Source organism: Pangasianodon hypophthalmus, chromosome 28 (assembly GCF_027358585.1).
Source record: "Pangasianodon hypophthalmus isolate fPanHyp1 chromosome 28, fPanHyp1.pri, whole genome shotgun sequence".
In the NCBI taxonomy this organism is placed as follows: Eukaryota; Metazoa; Chordata; class Actinopteri; order Siluriformes; family Pangasiidae; genus Pangasianodon; species Pangasianodon hypophthalmus.
Window position 1 is genome coordinate 5,140,567 of NC_069737.1, and position 13,033 is coordinate 5,153,599.

General features: G+C 39.0%; 1 protein-coding gene across 1 annotated transcript in view; it reads left to right on the forward strand.

Moving 5' to 3' along the window:
• The window catches only part of LOC113545745 (receptor-type tyrosine-protein phosphatase delta), a 370,010-nt gene that overhangs the window by 144,595 nt on the left and 212,382 nt on the right, over positions 1–13,033 (forward strand). The window contains exon 8 of the mRNA XM_026945226.3: positions 11,819–11,867. The gene's annotated coding sequence lies outside the window, so the exon portion shown is untranslated. The remainder of the gene's footprint in view (positions 1–11,818; positions 11,868–13,033) is intronic.

Genomic DNA, 13,033 nt, shown 5'->3' on the forward strand with positions numbered 1-13,033 from the left:
ACCAGTGTGTGTGTCTGTGCCTTAAAGAGACCTCGAATGAAGGCATATGAGCGTGATTGTGACTAATGTTGACTTCCTAATTGCACTCATGGGTCTTTTACAAAATGCTTCAGGCCAGTCTGTCTGTGTAAACAAGCATCCCACCAGCACCAAGCAATATCTCTTCCAAAAAAATGATGGATAAAAAGAAAAGCAACATAAAATGCATCTTGCAGGAGCATCTGGCTAATATTGACTGTCAGTCTGACCTCTGGATGTCTCACACACGCTTTTGAGAGCGCACACAAAAGCTGCTTATTTCCGCACGGTCATTACAGGGCTACAGAGCTTAGTTATACATGACGTGATATTAATTATTGTTGGTAAACAATGGCAGTTATGGAGATGATTGCACGCAATCTGCTTCACCCGTTTGGAGTCCGCTATTCTCACAAGCGATTAAGAGCCGCAACCAGGACAGATGTTCAAGATGAGTTCATTGGCATCTTTAATTAATTGCACTTGAGATAATTATTCAATCATTGCTTTGATTACTTTTAGCCGCTTCCCAGATTACACACTAAACGGCTGCTTGCTGTCAGTAGGATGGAAAATGGGATTCAGTATTTGCAGTCGGATATTAAAAATGATACACAAGAGTAGTAGGACTGGCAGTGACTGCTAATCAGATTTAACTTCACTTGATTTCAGGGTGCTTTATGTCTGATTGTGGTATTTTCGCAGCGGTAAGGCCTGTTGTTTGCCATCTAGCTGCAAAATGTTCTCATATGTATTAGGGTAACGATGATATGCCTGTGTATACTATATATTACAGCAGTTATGGAAAGTTACAGGAATGTTATGAGATGGTACAGTACTCTTAACAGCAGAATCAAAACTTGTAAAGTGAAGTAGAGTAGCAGAGTTCAGCATGAATATTGCAGTGTAATGACTTCTTCATAAAGAGCTTGCCGACCGATATTTTTCTGACGGAGGGATTATGATCAGGGGTGTAGCAATGGCTTTACCACAGAAAACAATACAATACAGCATTGCAAAATTTAAAAATAAAATAAAAAATTGAACAAGAGCTCTAAAGTACCCCTTTGGAGGCTGTACATACTATATAAAAAATACCATGCACCATATTTAAAAAATATATATATTTATTTGTTTATTTGTTTGTTTGTTTGTTTACTTCCTTCCTTGCTTCCTTCCTTCCTTCCTTACTTACTACTTACCTATTTACATACTTACTTGCTTCACTATCTATCACAATTGTGATAGATATGAAGTAGTGTTAACAAACACCTACATACTGTACAGTATTTCATAATGAAGAAGAGTTCAGTATAAACAAAAAATGTAAGCATCCACTCCTGAGGAAAATCCAGCACGGCTGGTATAACCTTTTTGCCTTACGAATGTGAAACAGCCCTTCACAGTCTGTAGAGATCACTCAGCTGCATGGTTACCTTGTGTCGAAAACAACTGAAAGAGAAATTGAGAATAAAGTGAGAAGCTTGGTCATGCTCTTGCTTGCTCTGTTTGTACTTGTAGCCTGAAGCTTTGCTGGACTGCAGCTCTACTCAGCTGAAAGTAAACAGACATATTTGAACTTGAAAATTGCATCAATAAGTACAGTTTTATAATTAAAGTTATAATAGCTTGGCAATTTTACAGTAACTTACTGGCAACTTAGTTACTTTTTTTTTTGACAGTGTAGAGAAAAACTGCAAACTGTAAATAGTTATTTTTGAAGATCTTGCCTGTCCTCCTTGGTTTTCTTCGTGTCTTGCACAGAGCCCTGATCTCAACCCCACTGAACACCTTTGGGATGAACTGGAACGCAGACTGCGCCCCAGGCCTCCTCGCCTGAAATCAGTGCCTGATCTCACTAATGCTTGTGTAGCTGAATGATCACAAATCCCCACAGCCATGCTCCAAAATCTAGTGAAAGGCCTTCCCAGAAGAGTGGAGCTTACTATAACAGCAAAGGGGGAATTCTGCAGCAAACCTGGAATGGATTTTTCAAAAAGCATGTATGAGTGTGATGCTCAGCTGTCTACAAACTTTTGGCCATATAATATACTGTAAATAAGACCAAGTCAAAGGTAAATTACATTCAAAATAATAAGGTACTTTTGGTGTATCTGGGAATCCAGATATTTTATCGAGGAGAGATGAACTTCTTGATGGTGAATGTATCACTTCTCCTTTTCTGTGGATTTTTCAATTTCCTGGATGGACCTAAAAACAAGGAAGTTATTAGAAAGTATTCAGTATAAGGGAACATTAAGAGCATGTGAGGACTTACTTTCAGATGCATTTGGTTTTACTGTGTCTTGATCCCTGACGTTGCTCACTGCCTTGTTGCCTGTCTTTGATTTCTGTTTATATAAAATAAATTATTAGAAATGCTAAAGTAGGTTGCACTGTGTTAGATTTTCTGAACATGAGCAGACAATACAGATCACAGGTTACATTTTTTCTTCATCCACCACTGCAGAATGTATTTTTCTATGAAAAATGAAGGTGTAAAAATAGTAAAGCAGTTTACCTTTCTGAAAATCTTTAAGATGCTGAAGCGAGATAGCCACGTTTTTTTCTTGGGCTTTGTGAAAACTCCGGCGTCAGTCTCAGTAGTCAAAGGCGTCACGTTTGTCAATCCTGAATCACTGTTCTTTAAAAGCTCCTTGGTCAGAGGAGTGGAGATGTCATCATCAAACCCCCAATCGTCAGAAACATATGCCTTGTGGAATAACCTCTCTACACTAACTTGTCCAGGAAGATCAACAAAAACATTCTGATAAAGTTCCTCAATCTGGTTCACCCCAGATCCATTCAGAGCCTCAGTGTACAAAGTCAGAACTCTGTTCATGAACTCATGAGGTGACACGTCAGGAGGAAGCGTGTGGGGAGGACCGTTAGCCAGCAGTTTTAGAAGCAGTAAAATGGCCATGCTTGTGCTGTTCTCGACAGAATCTGGATCAGTCCTGTCACTTTCGCTCTCATCACAGAGACTGTCCGAGTCTGGTGGATAAAACATACACGACTCCAAATCCTCATCTTCGATTGCCTTGAGAAAAGACAGAGTAAAGGCGTGCTCTACCCGCTTATCTCCAGCATTAAATGCCTCCATGAGGTCAAATGGAGTCCCAGTTTTTGACAGCAGCTCTTCATAGATCCTGTCTATGACTAAACGGTGGAGCTGCTTGGGGATGTTCTCACCATCAGCTATACATAGTTTAGGCATCTTGGATAAAAGTTTAAGCACAGATTCTGCCATTTGCCCCACTTGTTTGCTCTTAGCCACTAACATCAGTGCTCCGGCAGGATTTGTGCCAGTCGCCCGCTGTGCTCTTAGTAAAATCACATGAGCACAGTGGTGCACAGCGAAAGGAGAGATTGTAGGAAGCCTGAAGTTAATGATATATGAGATTCTTGCTGACTCATCATCCAGGCTTTCACTTGATAAAGTTGAAACCATGTCTTCATCTTCACTCCATTGTGCTGTCCCTGAAGTCATGTCTCTTTCAGACTGCAGACAAACATTTATTCAAGTTACCACAGTGACCTGGTCATACCCATGTCTATTATTATTATTATTATTATTATTATTATTATTTACATATGTAATTACTTTAGAGACAAATACAAAATACACGTTTAGATCGATTTGTCAATTATTTACCCTAAAATTCCACAGAGCTGTATTGGAGACACTTTTCATTGCTTGGCCAACTTTGGCAGGAGATTCACTGTTCCTAAGAGATAAATCATCATCTCAAAATCAAATTTATATTTTAATGATAAGAAATACACAAGTCTCATAACCGGCACTGGAGAGTTTAAGAGTGTGTTTGTATCTGAAAGGTTCTTACATCGCTGTTCTTGGAAAACTGTCCATTTGCTTCTTATATTCTGGAAGAGTGAAGAAAAAAAATGCAATCTTGTAAGATAGTAATCTTACAGAAGATGTTTTATTTAGAAGGCTTATACACGAACCCATTTAAACTCTTGAAGGATTTTAGTAATGATTGTGTTCTTTCAGCTTTTTTTTTTTTTATGAGCTTCATCAGTGCATGTCTTTTCCTGACTGATATATATACATGTGTGTGTGTGTGTGTGTGTGTGTGTGTGTATCATTGTGGATCTCTTTGATTATTGTGAACTATAGACTATATAGGTTTATCTGTCACTGTGCTGATCTTTTTAGTTCTGTCTTTAGTTTAGTTCAAGCACATACCCCATACACTATAACATAAAACTTAAACATCTGTTTAATCAGTAGGACTAAAGTGATATTTTTTACTCTTTCAAACTGGCATTGTTAATAAAATATTTCAATATCAGCTTCAGAACAGCTATAGATAGATTGCATTCTTGTAAATCCACTGACACTTTTCTAAACCCTGTCTATATTTCATGAGGAAAACAAACATGGCATTACCTTATCGGAGCCCAAGTTGCTGTGTCAAGTTGAATATGACCGAAATTTTTGAATCGCAAACTAAATCAGTTCCACGTGCTAAATTGACACACTGCAGACTGAGAGCGCTAATCTCTGTGTACGCTGTGCGGTAAAACACTGGACTGTGACACCGGTGTTCCAAATCACGCGGCTCTTTGACATCACAAAGCAGAACTAGTGAGCTGTTAGCGTGATGTCACACAGTGTTCCACAATGGCTTCCACTGCACTTAACTACAGTATACAGTATACTCTGTACCAAACAACTTTACTTACACTGCCGTTTATGTAATTGTATGTGCTCCAGACTACAAAGAACACTTTTTTATCCTTTAACATGTGTTGGGACTTGGAACATGTGTACAGCGGATATCTGTACACTAGCGGGCACTGTTTTCTGCCTAAAGTACTACATAATGACCAGTGATGAAGTTTAAGAGTGTGGCTTGCTGTATGCTATAGAATTAATTTCAGGAATCTTAGGACTGTCTGGCTAAAGACAGTGACGAGTTCAGATTTAAATTATCGTGAGAGACGGATTCAATTAGCAGCTCTTTGAATGCTCAGGGACACCTCCATCTCGCACTCAAGCATTAATCTGTCCTGTCTTCCTTTCAATCTTCCCCTCTATTCCTCTCAATCCATCCTGTCTTCCACTCCATCTGTTTCTCTCCTCTCTGCAATCGCTCAATCTTCTCCTTGGTCCATCTGGTCCATCCCTCCGTCCCTTCATTCTCGTCTCCTGTCCTTGAATGTCCTCACTCAGGATTACACAGACTTTTGAAAAATAGCTTGAAAGTGTAGATTTTTTTGCTGCTAAACTCCATTATCTGGCTGTGTCGCTGTTCTCATACACGCCCGCCTAAGTGAATATTATTAACGATTAGCATAAACTCCATTACAGCTCTAATATGCAGTCTGATCTAAAGAAAAGGCTAGGAAAAAGTTCTCCCGATGCTCAGCTAGCCCTGCTTTCTTTCGGTAAATAAGTGACATGTCTCATTAAAGTGAGAAATGGTTTGTACCTCTTCCCACTTTTTTTTTGTGGTGTCAGTGTCCCGCAGCTTTCTGAGCTGTGCTCTTTTGACTGTGAGCTAACGCTAAAAGCACTAACGCCTGAAAGAGCTGAGGCAAGCAAGTATAGCTGCCAGGGCTAGCACTCTCTCTCTCAAACTTAACGCACACACACACACAGACACAGACACACACACACACACACAGAAGCCTTTGACTCAAGTTATTAAACCTAGCACAGATGCTAGCACTCAGTGTGCTAGCCGTTTCTCCCCAGGGGACAAAGAGCGAGCATTTGTGATCAACTAAATAGCTTCACATTATTATTCAGGACTCTATAATTATCTTCCAAAGTGACAGCATTCTCAGGCCTCATATTCATCTCACCAGTTATGTGTAGTGCTTATTAAATGGAATTATGGTTTATAATGGCTTGGTCAATAGGGGTGATTCAGCCCATACATCACTGTCAGCATCAGAGCTTTGGGTAAAACTGCACTGTATGATAAAACGAGCTGTGTGGATTCCAGGTCATGTGCCAGCATCTGTATTTTTTACACACTGTAAAGTCAAAAAGCACTCTGTTATATTAGAAGGGAGCTCCCATTATTGATCAGCGTAGCTGATTGTGTTTTCACACACCTCTTTGGAACGCTACTGTAAATCAGGCTGACGATGTTAATTTGACACTAGCTTTGGCTCTTTTCTCTATATTGCTGGAAAAAAAAACATTCTTATGTGCATGCATTTTAGAGAACCAAAAGTCCAGGAGGTGGAGCTGGTCCTGATCCAACGGCTCCTGTAAAGGTGCAAATATACTTCACTTTCACAGCTGCTACATGAGTGGCATGGTTCACATACTCGCTTGGGTATTTTATGTACATCTGGAGAATTAAATGTGGCATCCACTAGATGGCATATCAGAGCCAAAACATCTCTGTCTATCTGGTTTCCAAGCTGAACTGTAATTTTAGCTATTTCATTCACAGTGATGTTAAACACACTGACGAGCTCTGCTTCTCTTTAAAACTGTCTGCCGTCGGCGTGATTGTTGCCATTGGGCTGCATCTCAAATCGAAAACTCTGACCTTACATTTAAGAAAATGTATTCCTCTAGAAAATCCAGAAGACTGGTACAGAAAACAGACCTTTCATTACGTTTAAGAGGTTTTTAGAATTCAAACACAATTCTAAAATAATACAAAAATATATAAAAGCATTAGTGAAAGTACTCAGTAACGGTTTAGAACAGTACAAGTTATGCGATCTGAGACATGCTGGTTTGTTTATTCAGTTGTGGACGCAGTGTCACGTGATGCTATACTGCCTCCACTGTTTCCGTTGATATTGCACCATGAGTACAATTTACGGTATGTGCATATGCGCAAAATGGCATATTTATTGGGGAAATAAAACACAAACCCATTTTCACTGTGCAATCAGCAAATGGCTATACTCAAATCTTTTGATATTCAAAGGCTATGAAATCATGGTTAAAAAAAGTACACTGGACAATTATAAACAGATGTGTCTTAGGTAATTTCAGCTCTCAAAAAACCAGCAGTCTGTTTTCTGTCAGAGTCGTAGGATGCTTCTGTAAAGGATAGAAAATGTCCACAAGAGGTAATATAAATTGCATAACATGCAATATATAATATAAATATAAATGTATAATATAATAAATGCATATAAATATGCAGTCATTTTAAGCCATTGGTAGTTATTACAAGTGTAAAAAGTAATTATTCTGGTGAAAATTACTTTCTGTATTTCACAGAGCAGTCAATAACGGTCGTCCTGTTCAAACAGACCTCGCTGTCATGTAATTACTAAAACTGGTAATAGAAACAGCCATGTTGTTATTGAGTTTCAGGTAAATCCAGGCTATGATGCATAACTCAAATGCTTTACTGAATCACCTCTGGTTAAACTAATCCAGCATGTGCAGCACTTTATATAGCATTTCAACATATGGTTAGATAGCATAGCGTTATTGCCTTAGCCAGCAGAGACATTAAATGAATTGCACTCACAAAATGAAAATATAAGATTCATTGTAGTTAATGAATTTTGATATTTATAGTGAATAGCTATCCATAACAGTCCAAAAATATTAACTATCCTTTTAATGCATGTAAGAGAGTGAGAATTACTTTAGTATGAAGACAAAATAATTCATTCACAGTAAATTAAGGTGAATTAATTTCCACCACACAGCCTGAAGCAACACTTTTAATTACACATCAAAGTTCCTTTTAGTGTAATAAACCAGTGTATCATGGATTAGTGGTTAGTGTGTGTGTGTGTGTGTGTGTGAGTGTGTTGACATTTGGTGGTCGTGTGTTTGGGCCAATCCGATCAAAAGAATTATCTATGTATCTCTCAATACACACACTTTATATATATTGTATATATAAATATGTTTAAATATACATCACAGCTTTAGAATTTAGTAATTCAAAATCAGCAATAATCTGTTTGAAAGTGTTGCAAGAAGGAAGCTCATGTCATACTAAATGCATCACCTGAACATCATCCAGTGTCATTAGAACCACACTTGGCAGCATGTGTTGCAGTCAGATGAGACCAAATTTGGAACAAAATTGGCGACAGAAAATGCAAAGCACCCAATAGCAACTGTAAAATATGAAGATGCGTTGATCATTGATGCTTTGGGGCTGTTTTGTGGCTGGTGGTTCAGGGGCTTTGGTGAAGATTAGACCAGGACATTTCAACCCAACTCCTGGTTGCCTCTGCCAGGAGGTTCAGACTTGCCTATAGACAAGATGATGAGCCAAACATACTTCCAGAGCAATTGAATTATGGGGTTTGAACACTATAAAAAAATAAAAATCAGTGCTCTGAATTCAAGACAGGAAAATAAAAATAATTAAATGAAACTATACAGTATCTCTGTATGATTGCAGGGAAAGCCTCTGATAGACATGGCATTGGGAAACACAGAGCTGCAAATACAGAACCTGGAGCTTAATGCACTCAGTAGGATGACCTTCCAATATCTTTGCTTCTGATTGCATTACATAAGGACATAGACACTCACAGGCACACACACACGAAGACTTCTATTTACACACTTATATTTGAGAGCAGTGGCTATGCTAACTCTTTCACACTTTCTCTCAGTTAAATGATTCAAATCAAGCCTCTCTCCTTCTCACAAGTAACACACAATTCAGCCTTTTTTTCAAATCAAGTATGAACACACATTTTTTTGGTACTTGCCAGTACTGGTACTAAGTAAGTATCCTTAATCTTCCTTATTATTAATCAGACAGGGGCATCAAGAAACCTTTTATTTAGCTCTGTTTATGTTTGTCACTGATGTGTGCTGAGTCTTATGTTTAAGACGGTATGACGTTTAAACAGTATCTTTAATAGAGTGTGAGGGCGGCTGAGCTGAGCAAGCAAAGCTGTATCAGTGAGCGTTCAGTCGTCGTTAGCACGAAAGCAGAGTGAAGAGCGAGAAGAAAGGAAGTGTGCGTGGCTCAGTGCTCGCAGTAGGGAACTACTTTCGAGACTTTTTAGAAATTCACGGCACTTTGCATTCATTTATAATGACCACACTCACTGATACTCCTGTCAGGTGAATGTCAGATTGCTGTCTACTAAGAATACTATTTATCATTTTATCAGGTTATTTGTGTTACAGGAAATTGCTGGAAGACTTTCTCTTGATATTTTTACAGAGCACAGTTTGCAGTCTGCTTTGCTTTGATCATTAATTGCGAGCTACTTCCAGATCTGTTCGTTACCGTGAGAATGAATTATGTCACATAGTATCAGGGGGTATCAGATGTTGATATGGAAGCATTTTTTTTTAGTACAAGTATGAATAAATGAGCATGATATCAGACCAAGGCTACTAGAGCTTATATACCGTACACATTAAGTATTTCACCATGACATTTATGTTACCAGCAGAGACCTAATTAAGTGTTCAGTGTTCAGTATCTTTTGATATTTTAAAGACCACCACATTCCAGTCTTTAGTCTTCACTCTCTATTAAAGATACTGTCTTCTGTATAACTTCTATCATCATCTCTGCAGTCATATTGTTAAACCATGTGCACGGCGCAAGTGCGCTCCCCTCCCTCTCTGCTTTTAGCTTCTTTTCTGATTTATTCCCTCAACTTTTTCACGGTAGCCATTTTCCCCGAGCCACCAGTGTCAACGCAATTATCCTAATTAGCGCTAATTCAGCATGGCTGGAGCCGTTTCGCTAACGGAGCAGAACGAGAGCCCTAACAAGAACACTCAGAAGAGGAGGGCCCTACGCCTGCCACCTCCTCCGGGCACTCGGTAACCGTTCCCATGGAGACCGGCTTTCGGAAGTGTCACAGCGAGGGGAGGGGTTATCTTAGGGGTGTAGCTTGAAAATGAGCACTGAGATTAGGACAGGCTGTAATCTGAAAGAGGTGAAGAGTGGTGTACGTCATGGTGGGCGGAGTCCAAGTTATTTTTGGCAGCAATCAGAAAGTTTTAAAGGGAAAAAAAAAAAACAATAGATCTATGAAGAGCTTAAAACTGAGAAGCTACTACAAAAAATAAGGAACTTTTCAAAGAACAAACTTTCACATGCCAAAATCCCAATCTGCTTGTGTAGCTGACACACACTGTCGCTCCCAAAACTCTATTACCTTAAGCTTCTTAATCTTGATGTTCTGAGTATTCAGACGTAGATCTTATTGGAGGGCAAAAGGATGACATGCAGTCTTTACACTTTTAGCAGCAGAGCCTTTGCGCTTTGGGGGGTTTGACGATGTAATTTCCAGCTGAGAGAGAGAGAGAGAGGGAGAGAGAGAGAGAGAGATGTTATCATTAATTCTAAATTTGCACATTTTTGTGGTTTGATGATTACAATGTTACAGCCCAGCCGACTGTGTAATCTGCTGCACGCATTATAGGCAATGATGGCTGTGCTGAAATTCTCTAGAAAAAGGTCAGATGCAGTATGTATTTGATGCTATTGTTATTATTGGCAGTGAAGGCTAATGAATATTGGATCGGACCAGGACTAATCTTAAACTCTGGATCGAATTGAACCTTTATACTGTTTATGTGTTCGCTGTGCAAGTATCTACTGGTGCAAAATCAAAGGCCAGATGTTAGATGAATCTAAAACATGTACGGTAGCGTTTTTGCTCTTCGCTGATGGTTGGTTTCTTTTTTTCCCCAAAAAAAGAGTTTCAGGATTTTGAGTGCACAGATGATCCCTACTCTTCTTTTCAGAGTTCTTTTCCTCTGTTTGCCCCCTGCCCTTCCTCATTTCCCTTTTTGCTGTCTGACACATGCTGACAGAAAACAAATGATTTGCTCTCTCTCTCTCCCTCCCTCTCTCTCTCTCTCTCTCTCTCATAGACACACACATGCATGCATTTTTCACATTTTTCAGCTCAGAGTTCACTGCTTTGTAGCTGTCAGTGTTGTCAGCAATCTGAATGCTGACCATCTCACCTGCAGAGGCAGATACGGATATGACCACACATCTGGCGGATATCCTGCTATGCCTTCTTTTGCTTCAGGGCTGCATTTGGGTTGAGTGAATGAGACACTTCCCACCGCTTTCTTTTCTTCTCCTGGGTCAAAATAACGCTTTAGGGCTGCAAGCCTAATGAGCACTTTGGAGGGGAAAAAAAAGAACCCCGATATGCTGATGTGTTTTAGCCTGAGGTTGGCATGGAGCTTAAGTCTCAAACGGTGTCCTTTATGTACTTTTAGTGCAAGTTGTGTGTTCACACTGAGTATCGTGTAGAGTAATATTAAAGCCCAGATGATGTAGCCACTTTTTCCACTCAGCCTAATCTGAGACAGCACTATGGTTTAAAAATGTTTAAATGGCCACTCCATTGTAGAAACAAGTTGGGAGCAAATTAGTTTTTGGTTTTAAAATGGGCAGCTGTTCATATGGAGGCTGTTATGGCTCATTAAATTGATGTGAGATACCAGGCGGTGATTTGGCATTTCAGATTAATGTAGAATGAATCCACTCTTAGAAAAACAGGTGGGCATTGTAAATGGATCTTAAGATTGTTTTAGCTTTAACCCTACAGCATAGAGTTTTCGCTTTCCAACTTGAACTCGATTTTGAAAGCTAGGCCCATTAACCACCCAAAGAAACTACTGCTCAAAGCGTGCAGTGTTCAACATTACTGTCCTACAACAATCCAGTCATGTGCACACTGAATAGTCTAGGAATACAGAGCATAGAGTGCCTTTACCCTAAAACTAGCCTTTGGGCTTTCTTTCGGAATCTACATTTCTATTCGTCTAGTAGTTCACACAGAATTTCCTAACTAACAATTTGTTTCCCTAATCCTTAATCTGTTTCAGGTCTCAGGGGAGAAAATGTTCCATTGACCTTCACAACTGCAACCTCAAGGTAAAAATCTAAATCTTTATCTTCACTTTACTTCTTTTTCCTGCTCGTAGGTAGTATTGGCTCAAACATGTGGTGTTGGTGTGGATTATTTGTGGTTTTGTCCTGGTTGATATGTCAGGGCTTTTATAGACCTACCATTATTTGTATCCGTTGTGTGTGCTGTGTATGTTTAAGAGTAATGTGGGTGTTACTGATAGACGTTATCATGCTCTGCACCTAAATATGAATTTGCATTTTAAAGCTTCATGCGCTAAAACCCGCCCCTCATCCTGACCTTAAAGAGTGCTGGTACTTCAAAAACTTGAAAAACTTCCTCAGTGCTCGTGGGTGGCTTTTATATGATGATTAGCTTGGGATTTGTATCACTAAATGCTATGTGCTATCACTAGTACGCTATCACTAAAGCCACATTTATACATTTAAACCAGAGACATCTGGAAAGAGTACTTGAAACCCATCATGGTGTGAAATGTTAATGATTAGAGGATGATACAGTAATTACTGTATATAACTATATATAAAGTATATTAAGTATAACTACTTTTAATTACAGATCCTATTCAGTTCACAGTTCCCTCACTAGCTTAGCTAATGTTAGTGATGGATAAAATCTTGTTTATGTGCCTCCCGAGTCACTTTTTATACTGTAAAATAAATTGCAGTAAATACAATAAAGCAAATCTCTAACTATCTATAAAAGCTGTTAAGGGGAAAAAAAAAAAAAAAGTGAAAGCTAGTTTACTAGAAGCTAGCTGTCTATATACCGTGTGTCCTTATCTATAATAGAGTATCGTGTATTGACAGAAAGGAGTGCAGGAGGGATGGCAGGTTGACATGGAAATGTTTTCAATTTGAATATTCATGCATATTCATATATCGTTGCATTTTTATTAGGGAAGAGGTGAGGGTAGAGATGTTCCTACACCATGAGTAATACCTTCCTGGGTGGAAAAATATATGCTACACATACACAATTAGGAAGTCTTATTTCTTGGGAACTATATAAAGGTTAGGGGTTATGGATCTTTTCAGCATTATGATCAAGTTGAAGATGATTATGATGAGGAAAAAAACATGATGAAGCATGAATCATCAAGAGGATCTCATCCTCCTCTGGTCAACAGTGTAAGGTGTACTGAGTGAGATTAACCGAGGTAACTGCAGGT